Source organism: Rhinatrema bivittatum, chromosome 3 (assembly GCF_901001135.1).
Source record: "Rhinatrema bivittatum chromosome 3, aRhiBiv1.1, whole genome shotgun sequence".
Classification (NCBI taxonomy): Eukaryota; Metazoa; Chordata; class Amphibia; order Gymnophiona; family Rhinatrematidae; genus Rhinatrema; species Rhinatrema bivittatum.
This window is the reverse complement of record NC_042617.1, coordinates 78,078,567-78,101,320: the sequence shown is the minus strand read 5'-3', so window position 1 is coordinate 78,101,320 and position 22,754 is coordinate 78,078,567. Positions and strand designations below refer to the sequence as shown.

General features: G+C 41.1%; 1 protein-coding gene across 1 annotated transcript in view; it reads left to right on the top strand.

Annotated features, from left to right (window-relative positions):
• Nucleotides 1-22,754, top strand: part of LOC115086926 (follicle-stimulating hormone receptor-like) — a 458,076-nt gene that overhangs the window by 177,949 nt on the left and 257,373 nt on the right. The window lies entirely within an intron of this gene.

The window sequence follows — 22,754 nt, the reverse complement described above, 5'->3', positions numbered from 1 at the left end:
TTTGGCCTTATGACAGTTTTGAAGCTTTCCCTTTCCTGTTCCACCCTTGGGAGTTACATTAGTACTGCAATGTGCCAAACAGCTTCTATTGAGGTGAGCTTGGAAGTTCTTTTTAATCAGGCGAGTGGTGCCCAAACAATTAAGGCTGTTTCTATAACTTTAGGCCACATTTCCTTGGTCTCTTATTACACTTCTTAGTAATTGATAATCTTCTCTCTATATATACAGACTATGGAAGAGTCACTTCGACTTGACACTTTCCATTTTTGTCAATTTCTCTTTTACCGCTATGTCTGGTTTTCTCGCATCAAGTCTTTCATTGGTTGATCTGGGAATGAATAATTCTACTCTGATTTACGTGAAGAACATGTCTAAGAAAAAATGTCATTAACTGCAAATGTAAAGTAAGAAATTGTCAGTGTGTGCTAGAGGTGGAACTAGGAGCAGATCTTGGTCGGCTTCCTCAATCAACAAGGCATTCTGCTGTCCCTGGGGAAGAGCATAATTAAGCACTGGCACTTTAGATGTAAAAGCATAATTAAGTAGGCTAGAGAGAGAATTGAAAAGAAGCTTTACATTTTTTGGTGGAGTTTATTAATTTGTCTTTGAAAATGGGTGATTTCCAGCAGGTTTTAAGAAATCTATAGTTTCCCTTTTACTTAAAAAGGCACATTTGGATCCCACTTGTGAAAATTACAGATCAGTGCCTCATCCGCCATTTTTAGCAAAGTTGTTTTAAAAAAAATGGTGGGGACTCAGGTTTTGAGGTTTCTGGAAGAGTCTGGGAACCTGCCTAGTATTCAATTGGGTTTTCACCTGGGTTACAGTACTGAAGGGGGTGTTAATCTTATTAGTAGAAGATGTTTTGCATCTGCTGGATGAAGGTAAGTCAGAAGTGTTTGCTAATTTAGATCTTTCTAGTACTTTTGATTTAGTGAATCGTAAGATCTTAATTGGGAGATGTTTCAAGTTGGGTTGAGAGGATTGTACTTAAGTTGATTTCTTCTTTTTTGAGTGGTAGAACTCAAATGATTCAGATAGGTGAGGAATATTTGCAGTTTGGGCAGGTATGGAGGGGGATCTTGTCTTTCGCCCTTACGAGTGGATTTTAAATCAACCATGCATGTAGAAATGGCCACTTATATGCGTGCCCGGGCCCTGCACGCATTTTTAAAAGGGCTCAGCCACGTGCGTCAGTGGCCATACGTGAATAAGTGCTGGACCCTGACAAATTGACTGGCCAGGGGATGAAGCGGGGTGGGCTGGGACAGCGCCATTCCTCGGTGTCTCGGAGCCTCGTGTGCTGGCCGGCTGCCGGCTTACGCAAGTTACTTCAGGTCGGGCCCTAAATTGGAGTGGACTGGGAGGGAACTGGGGAAGCCCCGATCTTGTCACTACGCAAATTTGCTAAATTTTACCCCCCCCCCCCCCTTGCATGCACCACCCGCAGATTTGTGCGCGGATTATAAAATCTGGCACGTATGTGCGCACAGCTCGCATATTTTATAACATGCGCACGCCGGTGCATGCATGTTATAAAATTGGTGCATCCATGTACGCACGCCGGGTAGTGCATGCACATGAACGCATGTGTGCGCTTTCTAAAATCTACCCTAAAGTATATATGTCAATGGTATCCAGTTGCTGAACCAATGGAATGGGATTTAGAGGATGTATTGGCTAAGTTAGGAAGTATATGGATAACATCTCTGATTGGATATTAAAGAGCCAGTTAATTTTAAATATGGTTAAAACAGAGATATTGGATATAGAAAAGCATTTTATTAAACTTCTTTCTCCTTTACAACTTAATTTAGTGGACTATTTACGGAAGACTGTGGATCAAGCTAGAAGTCTTGGTGTAATCTTGGATTCTCTTTGGAATATTTGTAAATCAAATATGTAGGAAAGCATATCTATATATAAAGATAATTCAATTAAAGATGCTTCTGTATGGGGGAGCAGTGATGCTATTAGTGCAGTTAATGTTGATGGGAACCCTGGATTTCTGAAATAGTTTGTTAGTAGGTTTCTCGACACAAAAGTTAGAACTGATTCAGAATAGCACGGTGAGGCTGGTATGTGGGATAGAAGGGTTAAAATTTCCCTGATGATGTTCTCTTGCACTGATTATCATTAATGGAGAGGGAAGAATTTAAACTAATAGTGTTAATTTTTTGTAGCTTACGTTTGAAGGATCCACAGTATTTATCTTCCAAATTGGCATGGCATAATTCTAAATTGCCTATTCAGTTGTTACAATCTGCACAGTTAGAGCTTTTACATGGATGTAAGTTTAGAACTAGTAGAGGTTCAAAGCAGGCTTTTGTTGCTATTGCTTCTTGACTCTGGAATGATTTACCCTGTGGTAATTAGAAATGAATGTAATTATTTATAGTCCCTAAAACTGGTTAATTCACATCTATTTCCTAAATTTGTGCAGTAACATCAATAAGGTCTGATAATAAGTCAAGGATTGTGGCTTGGATGGTGGGTGGGGATCTGTCTGTAGCAGCCTAAATGAGTTTTTTGTTTTTATTATTTTATTTTTATATTATATTTATTTTATTTTTATTTAGCGTTTTTTTATATACCGAGGTATAGCAGAGTTGCCTTCACTCCAGTTTACATACACAAACAACATGTTACATTGAACGATGATTGAAATTTAAAACATTAACAATAATGAGAGATGACATAGCAAAAAGAATGAATAGAACAAGATAACACAGGGTAGAAACCCTGAATAATTGAACAGAGATATCTGGGAACATCATGAACAGGGGCATCTGAATCATGAAACAGGGGAGATTGACCAAAGGGGATATTGAAAGATAGCAGGCTATGTTAATACTTTAAAGTCATTGAGAGCTGTCTTTAAAAGATTGGCTGAGTAGCCAGGATTTTAGGTCTTTTTTGAAGGATTTTAAATTTTCTTGATTGGTGAGAAAATGCGGTAGCGAATTCCAAAGCTTTGAGCCAATAATGGAGAAGGCTCTGTTTCTGGTGGAGGATAATTTGGCCTGTGGAAGTGAGGGAATCACTAGATGAATTTTACTGGTAGTTCTTGTTGTTTGTTGAGAGTGATGTATGTGAATGATGTCATCAAAGGCAGTGTAGTCGGCTTTGTATATTGCTTTGTGGAGTATAGATAGAACTTTGAATTCTGCTCGTTTTTCAATAGGGAGCCAATGTAATTGGTTGAGAACAGGTGTAATGTGATCAGCTTTTCTTTTGCCTGTTAGTACTCTGGCTGCAGCATTTTGAAGAAGCTGCAAGGGTCTCAAAGAAGATTTTGGAAGTCCGATCAATAGGGAGTTGCAGTAATCCAAGCCGGAAAATATGAGTGCTTGTAGGATGGTTTTGAAATCATGGGGGTGAAGCAGAGGTTTTAGGTGTTTTAATATTTGAAGTTTGTGAAAGCCTTCCTTTATTTTTGTAGAGATGTGTTTTTTGTAGTTTAGGTCAATGTCTAACCAAAATCCCAGATCTTTAATGCTCTCTTTAAGAAGGATGAGGGACTTGTCAAAGTGGAAGGGTGGAATTGTTTTATGTCCTGGAATTTTTTTGGCGATCAGTATACATTCGGTTTTGCTCGTATTTAAACATAATTTAAGATGAATTAGCAAGTTTCTGATTGCATCCATATAATATATATAATATAATATATAATATAATATATATATAATATAATATATATAATATATAATATAATATAATATATATTATATTGTTTGATTTATTTTTATTAATTAGTGAACTACTGTAAACTGTTTTTATTGCTTGACAGGTTATGCAGTATAAAAATGTTATAAATAAATAAATAGGAGTAAAATCAAATAAAAAAAACATTTTCAATAAGGAGTGGGTCCTTCAGGAACTTTTCCCACCAAGGGAAAAGGTCCAAAACTGAGGAGGGAAAAGCTGACTGGAATGAGGTTTTGGAGAGGAGGCACTTCCCTCCCTTGAGGAAAAAGGCCTAGAGAAGGAGATGAGGGGATCCCAAAGAGAAATGGAGTGTGGAGGAGACCAAGGAATCCTGCACATTACTAGTGGAGAGACCAAGGACAGAGGAAGAAAGTCTCCCTAAGTCATGAGGTTGTGAGTTGTTCTTGAGGTCAGGGCGAGTGTTCCATATGGGAACTTGAGAAGTGAGTTCCATGTCTCTAAAAAGGGAAGAGACGCAGAAAGTATAGAGATTGGAGGAAAGTAAGAGTAGGGGAAATATTGGAGGATTGGAAAAAAAAATGTAATTTCTGTTCATGTGTGGACTGGGAGGAAGCTATACCAAAATGTAGGGGTGCCATATTGGTTTTAGTAGTACATGCTCTATTCTGAATGTGCATTCCATGAATACTGAATATTCAGTATAGAATATTATACCCTACGCTAAACTGTACAGAGTTGCTAGCTGGAAAATCCAGGAAAAAATAAAGTTGGGAGTTTTTGGTTAAAGCTCTGAATGGAGTGATGTTGTTGTTAGAACCTTTTATTTATGCGAACACTGAGAAATAGAGATGTGAATCGTGTCCTCGATCGTCTTAACGATTGATTTCGGCTGGGAGGGAGAGGGAATCATATTGTTGCCGTTTGGGTGTGTAAACTATCGTGAAAATCGTTAAAATCGTGAGCCGACACACTAAAACCCCCTAAAACCCACCCCCGACCCTTTACATTAAATCCCCCACCCTCCCGAACCCCCCCCCCAAATGCTTTAAATTATCTGGGGATCCAGCGGTGGTCCAGAACGGCGGCAGTCCGGAACGGCCCCCTCAATTGAATCCTATTGTCTTCAGCCGGCGCCATTTTGCAAAATGGCCGCCGCAAAATGGCGGCGGCCATAGACAAAAATGATTCGACGCAGGAGGTCGTTCCGGACCCCCGCTGGACTTTTGGCAAGTCTTGTGGGGGTCAGGAGGCCCCCCCAAGCTGGCCAAAAGTTTCTGGGAGTCCAGCGGGGTTCAGGAAGCGATTTCTTGCTGCGAATCGTTTTCCGTACGGAAAATGGCACCGGCAGGAGATCGACTGCAGGAGGTCGTTCAGCGGCGGTCCGGAACCCCCGCTGAACGACCTCCTGCAGTCGATCTCCTGCCGGCGCCATTTTCCGTACGGAAAACGATTCGCGGCAAGAAATCGCTTCCTGAACCCCGCTGGACTCCCAGGAACTTTTGGCCAGCTTGGGGGGGCCTCCTGACCCCCACAAGACTTGCCAAAAGTCCAGCGGGGGTCCGGAACGACCTCCTGCGTCGAATCGTTTTTGTCTATGGCCGCCGCCATTTTGCGGCGGCCATTTTGCAAAATGGCGCCGGCTGAAGACAACAGGATTCAATTGAGGGGGCCGTTCCGGACCGCCGCCGTTCTGGACCACCGCTGGATCCCCAGGTAATTTAAAGCATTTGGGGGGGGGTTCGGGAGGGTGGGGGATTTAATTTAAAGGGTCGGGGGTGGGTTTTTGGGGGTTTTAGTGTGCCGGTTTTCCTGCCCTCCCCCTTCCCCCGATTTACGATTTTTTAACGATAAATCGGGGGAATTGGTATTGTATCGTGGCCCTAACGATTTTTGACGATTTAAAATATATCGGATGATATTTTAAATCGTCAAAAAACGATTCACATCCCTACTGAGAAATAGGGGGCATCAGGTTCATGGAGGGGAAGGTTGCCATTGTAATCTTTAACCAGTTACTGGAAAGTAAGTTCTCCAGTTACTCCTCATGGGGTCTGCCATCTGCATGCCCCAATGTCTAAACCCACTATATACATTTGAGACACTGACCCTCATCCTATAGGGACAGTTCTTCTTATCATTTTATGAGCCCCATTATGTGGGGGTTACATCTGTAAATTATTTTCTTGAGTATATTATAATGAGGTACATAATGCATTCCATGTCATGGAGAGAGGTCTGCTTAAGACTCCTCCTTATAGTCTACCATTATTCAGGCTTCTGAGAAAGCTCTTTTTAAACTCATGTTAGTGTATAAGATATTCAGTTAATCTTTCTGAATAGTTAATTAGGTCTCTTTTCCTGCCTCTGTGTGTGTAAATCAATCTCATTGTCATCTACTTTGACAAAAAATAAAATCTGAAACAAATACAATCATATAATATCTTCCATTGTATTCTTAAAGTATTAGGGGCTCACATTGTATCTTTAATTACTTTTACAAAACTGGTATTGAAAAAACTACAGCAATGAGAAACCTAAACACATACACAGGTTGAGTATTTCTGAAACCGAATGTAAAAATGTTGACTTGTAAAAACCAGTATGAGTCTTTTGACTTCTGAGATAGGAATCTGGCAGATTAAAAGTTAATTACTCGGTACTAGGACACAAAGTAGTATCTCAAAAGAAATGAACAACGTGAGCTTTGTTTGGCGTGATGCCAAAATTTGTTACTTTATGATGGATTTTATAGACTACTGCTTTTCTTTTAATTGTTTAGATTGTTTCAATGCAGGCGGTTTGTTTGATTTATTCACCCAATATAGCTGTTATGATTGCTTCTTCCCCTTCTCAGCACAATACCGTTTTCATAGCTATTGAACTTGAGTGAAAGAGCCTGAGGCAAGACAATGACTAGGTCAGGGGAGGAAAATTAGCTTACGCCGAGCACTAAACATTGGAAATACCTTTCATTTATATACAATACTGTATGGCTGCCTGTTCCTGACCTGTAATAAAACCAGAGGATCAGGCAGGTAATCCACCACTTTTAATAAGAGCATTGAAGTGTGACTTAAGTTCCAATGTACAAATGTAATGAGATGCATAATATGGCAGCATTATCAAGGCCATATTAAAGAAAGTGCAGTCATGTTAACACTGCTGGGTTGGGAAGCTCAATTTTCTCAGCTCTAACCACCCCACAGTGAAAGGACTGGTTAACCTGGGAACATCCCTTCACCCCCCCCCCCCCCACACACACACACAGACACGTCTCAATCCTAAAATGACTTTGTCAAACAGTAAGTGAATTCTAGACATGGGGCTGGGTTTTAGGCTAGAAGCAACTTTGACTTTAAGGGGAACTCAGACCTGAAGATGGCAACATTGAAGTTTGGGGGAGGATGGGGATTGAGGGAGCTGAGTCCAGATGGCACCAATTTATACTTCAAGAGGGATAGGTAGTTCAGACTCAAAGGCTAGTTTGATACTCATTAACAAGGCCCAGTTCTCAGAGATATTGTTAATTTTCCAGGGACTGATGGGCTGCATTAACCCTTGAAGGTATTAAGACTGGGTAATATATATGTTAATACCTAAGGAGGCTATGTAAATATATTTTGGTATTTTAGGTTAGTATGTGCATTAGCATTACTATTGGGAACTCTAATGGTAACACTAACATGCTTGTGCTAATGTTGTGTGTACAGTATAAGGTGAATTTTGAAAGCCCGGTGTGTGACATAATCTGGAGATATGCATACAGGTAGGTCATGCATGCACCCAGTGGATTCCCAAATCATGTGTATCTCAGTCAGATTCAAAAAGGGGCATGATGTGGGCATGGTTTGGGTAGAGCATGGGAATTTTGGGGCAGAGCCAAGAGATATGTTAGCAAATACTTATGTACCAGATCCATGCCAAGTAACTTTATTTCTACTATGGAGGAGGTGTAAGTTTAAAAAAAAAGAATCAGCCATTTCTGAGGATGTTAAAAGGTCAGGGGTAACTGGGGGGGGGGGGCGTGCAGGCTATTAAACTAAGGGGATTTGCAAGACATAGTGCTACATTGTTTGAACTGGTGGACAAAATGGTGAAACTAGGCATGCCATGGACGTGCACCAGTTATAAAATTCCCCCACTTGCGTGGCTCATACCAAGATGTGTGCAGCTGTGCATGCCCAGTTGCAAAATAGGAGCACTGGCTGGCTGGCGCCATCTTTAAAGATGTTGGTGGCCATCTTTACGATGGTGCCGCCATCTTTAAAGATGGCGCCGGCCATCCATTGCTCCTACCATGTGACAGGGGCCGGCCAATGGCACGGATACCCTGTGACATGGTAATGGCAAAGGGCCATCGGCGCCATCTTTATGAGTGGCAGCCGACGGCCCGAGAACGGGAGATCACTCCTGGGACCACCACTGGACCACCAGGTAATTTTAAAATGTTTTGGGGGGATTGGGAGGGTGGGGGAAGCTAAGGGGTCATTTTTAAAGGGTTGGGTGGGGTTTTCTTTTTTTATCGGGCTATTGGCACCATTTTTGAGTGGCAGCCAAAATGGTGCCGATGGCCCGAGAGCGGGAGATCGGTCCCCGCGCCCCCACTGGACCACCAGGTACTCGTAAAATGTTTTGGGGGGGTTCGGGAAGGTGGGGGAAGGTAAGGGGTCAATTTTAAAGGGTTGGGCCTCACTAAAAAAAAATTAACGATGTGAATCGGAACCGATTCCGATTCACATCTCCACCGATCAGATTTTTTTCTCCCTCCAGCCAAACCCGATCGTTAAGACGATCGGGCACACGATTCACATCCCTACTTTTAGATATCTGAAAGGTTTTAATGATGCATGAACTTCAAACCTTTTCCATTAGAAAGGAACAGTAGAACTAGGCATCAAAAAATGAAACTCCATGAAGGACAACTCAACTCCAATGTCAGGGAATGCTTCTTCACAGAGAGGATGGTGGATGCCTGGAATGCCCTTCTGGAGAAGGAAGTGAAGATGATAATAGTAAAGCAATTCAAGCGGGGATGGGATAAACACTGTGGGTTCCTAAATGTTAGAGGTTTGAAATAAGAAAAGAGTGCATGGAGGTAACCTTCATGAAACAGCAGTTACTAGCCTTAAACAGAAGGCATGGGATTACTACCATTAAGTGAGTAGCCTTGTTGCTTTTGGTGCAACTGCCACATTGATTTCCACTTCAATAGTGTGTGTGTGGGGGGGGAGAGGGGAAATTGGATTCAAACGACAGCCAACTCTGGGCATTGCATTTTATGGATACATAGACATCAGGGCAACAACACAGGACTGCTTCTACAGCCAAGACCAAAAGCAAAGCATGTTCAAGCAGCATGTCTGATTGTAAATATTACTACCGTTAACATAAGGTTTGTGGGTAACCAGCATGGTACTGCACTTACTACTTCAAACAGAGACGTAGAGGTAACCTGTATGGAGCAGCAGTTAGGAAGCTTGCTGGATGACTGCATGGACCATTTGGTCTTTTTCTGTCATCGTTACTAAGTTACTATGTTACTATGTAATTTCCCTCCTCGGCCTCAACTCACCCACAGGACCATCCCTTTTACCCATGGCTAACTATAGCCAACTTGTGAAACTTGATTGCTAGATTTAACTGCTGGGGAGAGGGATGGGGTGCAATTTTCAGTTCCAGGGACTTACCCAGGTCAAATCCCTTTGAAAATGATCCTTCCAATCTGTCTTCTCCTGACTCCTTTCTTGGTTCTCTTACTTCTGATACGTATCCTTCTAGGTATTTTTCTTTTTTACATCTTCCACTTCTACTGTTATTATAAACATTTCATATGTTATATCTGTTTATGCGTTACCTTATATTCACAATGTTCCTTGTAACTCTATATGTTATAATCTCAATGTTCCATGTAAACCGATACGATGTGTAAACGGTTATCGGTATATAAAAACCACTAAATAAATAATAAAATAAATAAATACTGTTCTAGGTCAGCTAGGAGCTCTATTTCTGGATGGAGAAAGGAGACATCCTAGGAGTCTCCCAGAAGATGTGGGAGACTTGTTTTCCATGTTCCATACTATTAAAGTATGGAACATGGAACTCACTCAGCTCAACCGCCTATCCATGAATGAGCTCTAGGTGATCAGTTTCAAAATTCATTTCTGAGGTCCCATTCTATACTCATGAGATCCAAATGGAAAAAAATCCTGTGAATTTGAAAACTGACAGCCGTCACAGCAGATCAGCAAGGAATGGCATAATGGAATAGGCAGTTGTTTCAGAAGCATTGGAGATGGGCGCATGCCACTTACATCAGACAAGGAATGTGAAAAAAGAGAGTCTTGAAGGGGGAGAGGTTTAGGAAGGGGTTAAGATGGATAATTTTGAGAGCAGTGGGAATGAGTTACTGCTCTGATTCAAGATAAATGGAAAATATTTAGAAGTTTGGTTGAACGCAAGCAAAAATATTTCCGTGGGTGCTCAAACTCCGGTGCACCCACATAGTTAATGCTTATGTCTCCAGCATTCCTCCCTTTTCTTTCTGTCACTCTTATGCTTTCAATTCCCTTCCCTTCTTTCTTCCTATCTCACTTTCCCAGCCTTCTGTCTCTCTCACCTTCTAAGCCCTCTCATTCCTTTTGACTTCTCTCCTCCTTCCAGATCCACTTTCTCCTTTCTGCTTCTCTCAGTCCCCTCCCTTCTTTCTGCCTCCATTAAAGCTCTCCTCCATCCTTTCTGCTTCCCTCACTCTCCCAGCCATTTCCTTCTAGCTTTTTCAATCTATAAAAGTCAGTGACCGACAGCCTGCTTAGCTATTCTGCTGGCAGCATGCCTATGCCCATTTCCATGCAGGGACAGTGAAAGTAAGGTGCTGTTACCATTGTTGTTTTGCCCTTTCTTCTTCCAGCAGCAAGCATTTTTGTTTAAATTAGAAACTCATGCTACAGGGAAATTAGGAGGTCAGGATACCACAAGGACAGCGTGTGAAGTACTGTAATTGTTCATGTGTGCTGCTGCTACCTGCTTTTATGTTGTTAACACGTGGGAGAAAAGTGCAACATAGGCCGTAGGAGCATTCCGAGTCACCAATCAGGCTGTACTTGCGGTCAGAGCCTCAGTCATTCCATCCTATTTGCAACATTGTGTTGTAATGTCACATAGAGGTGGTCAATGCTATTGGAAAACACTGTGTGTAGGTCTCTTGGAGAGGGAAGGATTACATGCTAGAGATGTGCGTTCTTTTATCACGAATTAGGCAATTTCAACGAAATTGCCTAATTCGTCGTGGTTCGGGGGACCCAAACCCCGAAACAAATTTTCCCCGAACTTCGGGGAAAATTTGTTTATCGAGTTAGTGGGGGGGGGGGGCACATTTCTTAAAAAAAAAAAACACCCCAACCCTTCAATTTTACTTTATTACAACCCCCCCACCATACCGATCTCTCGGGCCATTGGGCCTACCACGAATCAAAATGGAGCCGGTGCCCTTTGCCCTTATGATGTGACAGGGGCTACAGGTGCCATTGGTCGGCCCCTGTCACATGGTAGGAGCAATGGATGGCCCACCAGGGCTTTTAGTAAGTCTTGGGGAGGGATTGGGATGGTGGGGGGGGGGGTTATAATAAAGTAAAATTGAAGGGTTGGGGTGGTTTTTTTCTGATTCATTTTTTTTCCTGATTCGTTTTTTTTTTTCAATTTGTTTTCCCTGATCCGTGCCGCCAAAAAACGATCTGCGGAAAAACGAAATTTTTCAACAAAGCGCCAGAACCGAAATCCGACCCGACATGGAAAAACTAGGCTCATCTCTATTACTTTCTGCTTCCTGGGGAGAGTTAGCTTACAAATTTGTCTTACCTTGAGGTTTGCCACTCTTAATTTCCATCAGTGACCTAAGAAAAGGTTCTTTGTGCATCTCAATTTACCCAAATGTAATTGGTTCAGAATAATAATTTAGTTTTCTCCTGACTACTTTGGAAGCTTAAGTTTGATACAAGCAAATGTGCTATCAAACATCCAACTGTACAGATCACCTTATTTATATTACTGAAGTAACATAGTTAGTAACACAATAAATTAAGACAGATAAAGCACTAATGGACTATCCAGCCTGCCCAGGAAAATGTTTACGGTTATAACTGATACTCAGTACAGGCTACCTCCATGCCTACTGTTTTGGGTTATAACTTCTCTTCCATGCAGGTTAACCTATGCAGAAATGTTATACCTAAAGTTACCATAACCATAAGTTACTCTATTTCTTCATTTCCATCTTCTAGTCGCTAGAGATCATTTATTTTTTATCCCGTGTCCTTTTGAACTCCATTACCATTCTTGTCTTTGCTACCTCTTCTGGGAGAGCATTCCATGCATTTACTACCCTTTTCATGAAGAAATAATTCCCTATGTTGCTTCTGAGTCTAGCCCCTTCGAGTTTCACATCATGATGCTTATTCTACAGATTCTTTTCTATCAGAAGAGATTTGATTCCTATGCATTGTCAATACCTTTCAGGTATTTCCAAGTTTGTATCATATCTCCCCTGTCCCTTTGCTCCTCCAGGATACACATATTTAGGTAATCCTAAATATGTGTATCTTTCGGTGCAGATCCCACAACATTATGATTGCCTTTTTCTGGACCACTTCTATCCTCTCTCTCTATCCTTTTTGACATATGGTCCACAGAGCTGAACATAATATTCCAGATGAGGCCTCACCAATGACAAGGGCATTATTACCTCCTTTTCCCTGCTGGTTATGCATCTCTCTATGCAGCCTAGCATCCTTCTAGTTTTAATTACCATGTTGCCACCGAACACTATCATACCGAGGTCTCTCTCCTGGTCTGTGCACTCTCACCCACCCCCTATCAAATACAACTCTTTTGTAGTTCTGCACCCAAAATATATGATTGCACTTCTTCTCAATGAATCCCAGTTGTCAAACCTTCAACCAATCCTTGAGCTTTCTTAGATTACACCTCATTATTTCTACTCTTTCAGGTGTGTCAACTCTGTTGGAGATCTTAGTGTCATCTGGAAAAAGACAAACATTTTCTTCTAATCTCTCTGCCATATTGTTCAAAAAGATATTGAACAGAACCGGCAGAACTCATCCATGAGGCATCACCCTCATTTCCTCAGAGTAGGTTCTATTTACCAATACTCGCTGTCATGTGTCAGTCAAATCAATTTGGTATCCATTGTGGCACCTTGGGACCCAATCCCAGGCCTCTCATTTTATTCATGAGATTCTTACACTGGAACTTATCAAAAGCTTCAGAAGAGGCAAAACTTCTGAAAAAGTTATGGTCTTCTCCATGTGTCTATGCTGCTTCCTCAAAGTCTGGAAATCTCTCCATACTGCAGAGATGCAGTTATTGTTTGTGAGATCATTAGTCCCTAAATGGATTATAACATCAGTTTTATAGACATTATTTTCTTCTTTAATTAAACTATCTGGGGTAAATATTCAGCTTCTAGGCGGCTAGTTAAGTTAGCCAGATACCCATATCTTGTTAACTTAACCGGGATATTCAGCAACGCAACCGTGCCACTGAATATAACTGGATAAGATACAGTTAGCTGGATATGTGGTATCTGGCTAACTTTATACATGCCCTATGGCACGTTTGGAGTTAGCTGGTTAAGTTAAAATGCTTACCTGGTTAAATTCTAGCCAGATAATGAATTATCTGATATTTGGAGTTAGCCAACCAGCTAGAATTTAGAAAAGTAAGCATTTTAAAAATGCAGCTAAGTCATTTAGACGGATAACTTTCCCATTATCCATCTAAATGGCTTTTGAATATGTACCCCTCTGTATTTTTACCAGTTTAGGATCTTGAAAGGCATTTAGCCATTGTATTCTCCTCAGAATGGGCCGGATTTTAAAAGGCCCGGCAACGACTATAAAGCCCCGGGACGCATGTAAGTCCCGGGGCTTACAAAAAGGGGAGGGGAGGGGGTGGGGTGTGGGCAGGGAGGTACGGGGGTGTGGAGGGGATGGGGTAAGGCTCCCGGCACAGCGGCCATATTTGTCACTGTGCCGGGCATTGTGCGCCGGCAGTCGGCCAGCGCATGCAACTTACTTCAGCAGCTGTGTGCGCTGCTTTTAAAATCTACCCCAATGTCTCAATTTAGTGCCTTTGATAACGGTCTCCCAGCAGACATTTTGTGTTTTAATGGTTTTTAACAGCATTTGGGGGATTTTCTGTACATTGGGTGTCTTTTTTTAAATTTCTAGTGCTACTACAGTTTCCCTTACTAGAGCATCATCATAATGCACAAAAGGTATTTTGAATGGTAATCATTTGGGAGACAGAGGTTTCTCACAGTCAGAGGTCCTACCCTATAACATCCCATGGTAACCTATTTGCTTGTGAATTTTTGAATTCTCTATGGGAGAAGAGACAGACTTCTTGGCTGCTGTATATTTGGGAAAGAGCAATAAAAAGCACTGAAAGACAGACTGTAGGAAAGTCACTATGTACATTAACAAATTTGCTTATTCCCAAAAGAAACTTGCTTGGCAACTAGATGTTTTATTGCATCTTGGATTAATCTACTCCTGCTGCTTGTTCTTTCATTATAAATACATTATGTAGTAGATGTTCTGTTAGTTTCAGAAGCTGATTTGAATGTGTTCCATCTCATTATGGATGCATAGGTATGGGTATATGGAAATGTATCACAGAAAACTGTAATGGCAAATTATAGCTTAGCTAAGGGATTATTCAATGAGAACATTTTCCACAGACACAGAAGGACTGAAAACTCTTCTCGACTAGATGGGGAGAATGGTAGTAGGTAATATTTGTATGTACAATTCTCTTTCAAACATATTCTCTGCCTACAGGTCAATATTTTAATGCAATATATAAATGCTTTAATAAACACGACATAGAAAATAAATATTGGGATCATGGTCAAATGAATTTGTTGTGTTTGAAAAATGAAGACTGAAGAAAAGAAGAAAAACATGGGCTTTCTTTTCCTTCTTTCAAAATGCAAGACATCAAATATAAGAAAAAAGATAAAAGTGATCATATTAACTGATCACTAATTTAATAGTCACAGGATATATTCAGAAATACGGCAAGCAGACAACTTAGCTAACTAAAGTTAGCTGGATAATTTGGCCTTTCTGATAAGAAAGGGATATTCAGTAGGAAAAATGCCCCACTGAATATTCATGAGTAAAGTTATCCAGCTAAATTTAGCCGGATAACTTTTAAAGTTAAGCAGCTTTGTTTTAATGTAGCCAGTTAGGATTTAAGGTTATCCAGACTTGTGTGGCCAGAAAACTGCTACTTAACCAGATATATTCAAAAGATATCCAGTTAAGTGGCACTTTAGCATTGCTCTCCTAGCAACAGTGAAAGTGGCTGTGACTGCAGCAGAGAGCTGCGATCCTGCTGAGTGGGAAGGATAGTGTTGGGGTGGGGGCGAGAAAGAGGGAGAAGAAGGAAAAGGAAAGAAGGGGCATGTTAGGTCATTTTAGGAGGAAAGGAGCAGGGTTGAGAGGGGAGCCTAGCTGCCTTTAAATTCAAAGGGTCTGGGGTAGGGGTAACTATGGCCCAGCAGGGCCATTTAATAAATATTTAAGGGAGGGGGAACTGAGCTGCAAGTCTGCACTTATTTTATTTTATTTCTTTAAAAAAAAAACAGTGCCACATCTTTTGAGTTCATAATTATTTATTAAAACATAGAAAATTTGCATAATTAATATCTCAAAACACAAATTAATGTCATATAGCAACTGAGGCTTCAGTCTGTATATTTCACAATAAATAACAAAACAATAAGCAATAAAAGGGAGTGAATATATTAGGAAGAAAAGTATTTTAGTGGATCTCATATCTTATATGTGTTTATTAAGATAACTTTGAATTCTGCAGCTATCAATTTGTATATAGAATATAGAGAAATGGTACTCCACCAGATATTTAAATCCAAGATAGCATTATTCTTCCAATTGGTCAAAATTTGCTTTATAGCAATTGACAAAAATCAAGAAGTTTCATCTCTGAATTGGACAGTAAAGATTCAATAGCTAAAGATTTCAAGATAATAATCCTAAACATTAAATCATCCCTTACAGGAAGATTCTTATCAGATGAACATGACCCACATTTTCTATCATCATTCTTGGGCCTAGATTCATCATTTTGCTATAATTTTCATATGAATAGCACTTGTGATAAGAAAGGGATTTGGCTAGGCTAAATTTTGAGTTACTGAAACATGCATAAGTATTTACTGAGAGAGACAGAGAAAAAGAGAGAGAGAGACTCTTTATAAGGCTCTCATATTAGTCAACTATTTATACCACTGTAGGAGGGTCATCCAGTAACTCAAGGTGAGGTTTTGGTGATGGTCTAGAATTACATGCACAGTCAGAGATACAAACAGCACAGTACACATCAGTGAATGTTTCATGTGATTTGGAAAGAGGAAAGATGAGATTTCTACAATGTATTCTAGCCCTAGCTTGATGATTTTTCTACCTAGGTGCTATCAAGCTAGGGCAAGAATAGTCATAGAATAGTCATAGTCATCCTGCAGTCATAGAATTAGTAAGAATATCTTCCTAGATGGACAAAAGACTTAAAATGTGCTTTTAAAATCTAGAGCAAAGAATTGTGGTTGCCATGTTAGTGTTGGTCCACTTGGATATGTGAAATTAAGGGTCAAAAGTGATACCTTTTTTATTGGACTAAGTTAAAATAGCTATGATGAGTTTTTGAGAGTTATCATAGAAACGCAGAAATGATGGCAGAAAAGGACTGATGGTCCATCCAGTCTGCCCAGCCAGCGTTCCATGATAGTATCTCCTGTGTCGTGCAGGTTAACCCCATGAATCAGTCAGTTTTCCTTGACATGCTTCGCTTATGGACTCTGCTGTAGAAGCAGTCCTGTGGTTTTTTTTCTTAATGTCTAAGCATCAGTACCCCAGACTGTAAAAAAGTCATGGCTAGTGTTGGTTGACCCTGAATCCAAATTTCTCTTTTCTTTCAGCCCTCACCTTCTCTCCTTCAAATCAGAGAGCAATGCTACAGTTCCATCAAAAGCATCAAGTCTTATTGGTTAAATATAGTAACCCCATGCTTCTATTAAAGGTAGTAACATCTACACTGTGGGCTGGATTTTAAAAGCCCTGCGTGCGTAAATCTGGCCGGATTTACGCGCGCAGGGCATTCGCGCGCCAGCGCGCCTATTTTGCATAGGCCACCGGCGTGCGCACAGCCCCGGGACGCGCATAAGTCCCAGGGCTTCGTAAAAGGGGTGGGGAGGGGGCGTGTCCGGGGCATGTCCGGGGTCAGGGGGTGGTTCGGGGCGGGACCGGGGGTGTGGCGCCGGCCTCTGGACCAGCCCCCGGGTCGGGTGATGGCGTGCCAGCAGCCCGCTGGTGCGCGCAGATTTACGCCTGCTTTCAGCAGGCGTACATCTGCCAACAAAGGTACGGGGGTTTTAGATAGGGCTGGGGGGGGGGGGGTTAGGTAGGGGAAGGGAGGGGAAGGTGCGGGGGGGTGGAAAGAAAGTTCCCTCTGAGGCTGCTCCGATTTCGGTGCAGCCTCGGAGGTAACAGGCAGCGCGCACCAGGCTCGGCGTGCACAAGTTGCACAAATGTGCACCCCCTTGCCCGCGCTGACCCCAGATTTTATAAGATACACGCGGCTACATGCGTATCTTATAAAATCCAGCGTACGTTAGTTCGCGCCTGGTGCGCGAACAAAAGTACACGCTCGCGCAAATTTATAAAATCTACCCCTGTGTTGGTTACCTCTATGCTCATTATTTCCACAGACTGTAAAAGTCGGGCCCTCGATGGTTGCTGTCTAAATCTAATTCCCCTTTTCCCCTGCCATTGAAGCAGAGAGCAATGTTGGAGCTGCATCAAAATTAACAAGGTTTATTTGGTTAAGGGTAATAACTGCCACACCAGTAAGTTACCCCCATGCATGCTTTCTTCATTTCCTTTAGGACTTGGCCATAGAAGCAGTCCTATGCTTTTTTCTTTTGTCCACATATCAGTATCCCAGACCATGAAAGTTGGGACCCTCAGTTGTCATCTGAATCAAATTCCTCTTATCCACCTGCCGTTTAAGTGGGAACAATGTTGCAGTTGAATTAAATAAACCACAATTTAAACCCTCCAATCAATTTTCTAAAGCAAGTATATAATCTTTTTCCTAGGTTCCAATAATGGATAACCCAGTTTAAGCAATTTACATATGAGTGTGTAAAGAAAAAATATGAAAAAAATTTTTTTTTTTGGAAAAGAGAGGAACGTTTCATATTTCGTTATCATAAATCCCCAAGAGGGGCAATATGTTAAAATTATAATCATGAACGGACCTCCCCCATCTGATATTTTGAAAAAGATATAATAACACCATGTGAAATTTCTAGTGTTTTCTTATAAAATCTTCATTATCAATGATGGTGAACCTAATCACGCCTTCAATGATACAACAACAAGTATAAATGTCCCGGTAAAATTATGATGATCCCAGAAGGTATTTGATGAATACTTACATCAAAGCCTGTATGTTAAGGGTAGTATTCTCCATTGCTTCTGCTAAGGGTAGTAATCACCCTATCAGCAATTTCCCCGCCTGCGTGCTTATCTCATGTCTGTCTTCTAGCCTTTAGAGACCCACAGTGTTTATCCCATGCCCCTTTAAATTCTTTTCTTCTTAACCATGTCATCCAGAATGGCATTCCAAGCCTCCACACCCTCTCTGTGAAGAAATATTTCCTGACATTGGTTCTGAGTCGTCCACCTTGGAGTTTCATTTCATGACCCCTAGGCTATTGTTTTCCTTCCAATGGAAAAAGTTCAAAATCAATACATCATTGAAACCTTTAGGTATCTAAAGGTCTATATCATATCTTCCCTGCATCTCCTTTATTCCAGGATATACATATTCAGGTCCTTCAGCCTCTCTCCATAGGTCTTCCAATTCAAACTCCACACCATTTTTGTCACCCTTCTCTGGACCGCCTCCACCCTGTCTCTATCCTTTTTTAGATATGGGCTCCAGAAATATACACAATATTCCAGGTCAGGCCTCACCAAGGCTCTTTAAAAGGGCATCATCACCTTCTTTTTCTTACTGGATATTCCTCTCTCTATGCAGCACAACATTCTTCTGGCTTTACCTATCACCTTGTCACATTGCTTCAGCATCTTCAGATCCCCAGACACTATCACCCCAAGATCCCTCTCTTGGTCCCTACACTTCAATCTTTCACCTCCATCACATACAGTTCTTTTGGATTTCCACATCCCATTGCATGACTCTGCACTTCTTTACATTGAATCCTAGCTGCCAAATCTTGGACCACTCTTCCAGCTTTCTTAAATCTCTTTTCATTCTCTCTACTCCTTCAGGTGTGTCCAATCTGTTGCAGATCTTAGTATCATCCACAAATAGACATATTTTACCTTCTATCGCTTCCGCAATGTCGTTCACACAGATATTGAAGAGAACCAGTCCCAGTACCGATCCTTGTGGCACTCCACTTAACACAGCTCTCTTCAGAGTAGGTTCCATTTACCATTACACGCTGTCTCCTATCAGTCAACCAGTTTGTAATCTATGCCACCACCTTTGTGCTCACTCCCAAGCTTCTCATTGTATTCACAAGCCTCCTATGCAGGACCGAATCAAAAGCTTTGCTGAAATCCAAGTAGATCACATCAATAGCTCTTCCTTGATCCAATTCTATAGTCACCCAATCAAAAAAATCAATCAGATTTGTCTGACAGGACCTTCCCCTGATGAATTCATGCTGCCTTGGGTCCAGCAACCCACCAGGTTGTGGACAGTTCATTATCCTTTCCTTTACCATCATCTCCATTAATTTTCCCACCACCAATGTGAGGCTAACCAAAAAGAGCAGAGGCTAAGGCAACTCATTGTGAAAGGTGACACCTGAATTGAACCAGAGACCTCTTGATCTGCAGTCAAATGTTCTTTGTCAGGCCAATGAGGAAACAGTGCAGATAAACTTGAATTAAAAAGCACAGTCATCTAGGTCTTAAGCTTGCCAAGGAGATGTCACATTTATGGTTGCTTAAGTACCTCAAAAAGAGAATGACAAGATCCCGAAACACATTCTAGACAATTAAAGCATTCTGATGGAAAGATTCAATATGGCAGCCTATGGCTACAAAGAAGCACATATGGAAAACTATTACAGCAGAAGTGTGTCTACATACTTTGCCTTTGAAATCTGTGGGTACCCATGAATGTTGAATCAAACTGGATAGTTTGAAAATTGTCCCCCCTCAGCTACCCAATGCTTGTCACCAGCCTAGCACAGATTGTGTAAATGTATCTGTGGCTTTGTGCTGTGACCTATAGAAGATTGTTTTTTTTTTCCTCTTGCTGACATCTAATGCACTAGTAAAAGAAATATCACCATGACAGCAAGTCTGTGATTCTCTAGTTATAAGCAATTTGCAGTAGATCATGTTTTGCAGCCTGGTGTGAGCAAGGTAAAGCAGCCATCCTCAAAATAGGGATCATTTTGATGGAAGTGATTTAGAAGAAAAATGCCCAACAGAAAATAATCTTTTATAGAGAGGAAAGAGATCTTTTTGCTTTGGTTTTTAATAAATATAATACATAACATACCAGGCAGAATAGATGGGATGAGCCTGAAGTTATTCTTTTTATATTGTTTATTATCAAAGAAGTGATAAGAGTAATACCTTGATGTATTAGACCGTGTCCATGGTGCCTAGTAAGAAAGGTTCATGTCAAGGGCATTTGAGTTGAATCTAAGATGTGGTTTTCATAGATTGTGCTGAGAAATACATTTTCTTTAGCCACAAGAATTTAGAGTTCAGTTGGTGGTGTATCACATTGGTCTTGGCATTATAAGGCAACTGTAGATGCTGGTCTACAGATTGTTGCATTATTCAAAAACATTTCAAGGTTCACTAAAAAGTTCAAGACATGTACCTCACTGTTTCTAGATATCTATGTGACCTAATATAGCTCAACAAGTGAGTTATATCATCCCAAAAAAAGCTACTGTCAAAAAAAGCCCTTCATTTGTATGTTATCATGCGCAATATATAGCTTTCTATTAATGTAGAATTAATTCATAATTTACTTTACTTTATGGAGCCAATTCATTAAAAGTTTCTAACAGTTATGATGCACACTAAAGGGGTCATTTTTAAGGATTTACGCTGGGGTTATATGTGTAAAATCAACATATATATGTAAAGGTAGCCTCTGTGCATACTAAGCAAATTTTCAGAGGGGTGAGAAAATACGGATACAGTGACTGTCACGCGGAAAAGTTTGTGTATATAAAGAGGGCACTTCGAGGGTGTTCCAGGATGGGGTTTGGAAGTATGCGCTCATCAACATATTTTATAAACAGAGTACATGCCTATATCATCAAACACCGCACGCAAGCTTTTACACCTGCTGATCAAGTCGCAGATATTAAATCTGACTTTTCTTTTTGTAGTTTTTGTATGGGGGATCTGAAATAAGTGGTGGAGGGTGTGGGTGAACTGGTGAAGGTCTTGGTAAACTGATGCTTAGAAGTACAGGCACGAGATGTGCACATACATTAACCAACTTTATAAAATATGGGCCTCTGCGTATTAACTGAGGGTTGAACCTGCACATTTTAAAATTATAAAATGTATAATATATATATATATGTGTGTGTGTGTGTGTGTGTGTGTGTGTGTGTACATTTATACAATAGGAGTATAAACTATGCAGAGCCCAGTATTTAAAAATGTATGTGCATACATAATACTTTAGAAACTGCTTGCTACACTGTTTATAAAATAGAGACAGAAATTAGGGACTCCTACTTTTGCTTATATGTGCTGAGTTATGCACACAGTTGAAAATTAGCTCTAAATCTATTTGCATACACAATAAATAGCATCCTATTCACAGAGATCCTAAATGTCAAACCTATCTGCATGGTCCCATATACATACATGCATATGAGGGTCTGCAGAGATTTGATCAAATATTTAAGAACTTTCACAGAGACATTTGTGCAAGTTTTACGATATGCTTATCTCCATCCCCCATCTCCCACCACCAACATACATACATACATTTCAGTACATGAAATATTTTGTACACACTCCGGAATCTCTAATTGTTCATACTATTTTGTGTATGCGCGCACAATTCTCTTTACGCTGGAGCAAGCTCATTCCAAAATGACCCTTGGCACAAAAGCCACATATTTCATCCAAAGATATAGCAAACCTGGCCACATCAATTGTTAGGAATAAAGACGTTGACTTCCCCATCTGAGTAGATCCAGCAGAACACCAAGTGTATGGGCCAGGCTTGGCAGGACCTACACCTCTAATTCAATAGTGGAGTATTCTACCCCAGGAGGAAAGTGCCTAGATGGAAGTAGGTGGTCAAAATTTTAATAAAAGCAAAGGCATTCAGGGTATATGTGCAAAATGACATGAACTAAGTGGAGATTCTGCACTTAGCATTAGGAGTGTGCATTCGTTTGCAACGTATTGGCAATCCACAACATATATGCCATATTTGTTGTATTCGTGGGGGTCACGAAACGTATGGTGAACCCCCACGAATACAACGTATCACTAACGAATAAACATGATAGGAGCACATGATTGCTCCTACCATTTGACAGGGGCCGACCAATGGCACCGGTAGCACCTGTGACATAGTAAGGACAAAGGCTATCGGCGCCATTTTGATTACCGGCAGCCGACAGCCCGCATGCAGGAGATCGCTCCAGGACCCCCGCTGGACCACCAGGGACTTTTGGCAAGTCTTGGGGGGGGGGGGGTGGTCAGGAGGGTGAGGGGTTGTAATTAATTAAATTTAAAGGGTTGGGATGGGGGGGGGGTTTGGGAAACAAATAAATATGTAACTAATGAACGGATCGGGGTCCCCCGAGAACGGATGCAATGGATTTGGGTCCCGACGAATATGAATACCGAATGGGACGAATCCGTCCCTGCTGCACATCCCTACTTAGCATACTCTTTTGCCCGGAAGCCAGGGAAAAGGTTGCACATGTTGATGTGCTTCTTCAC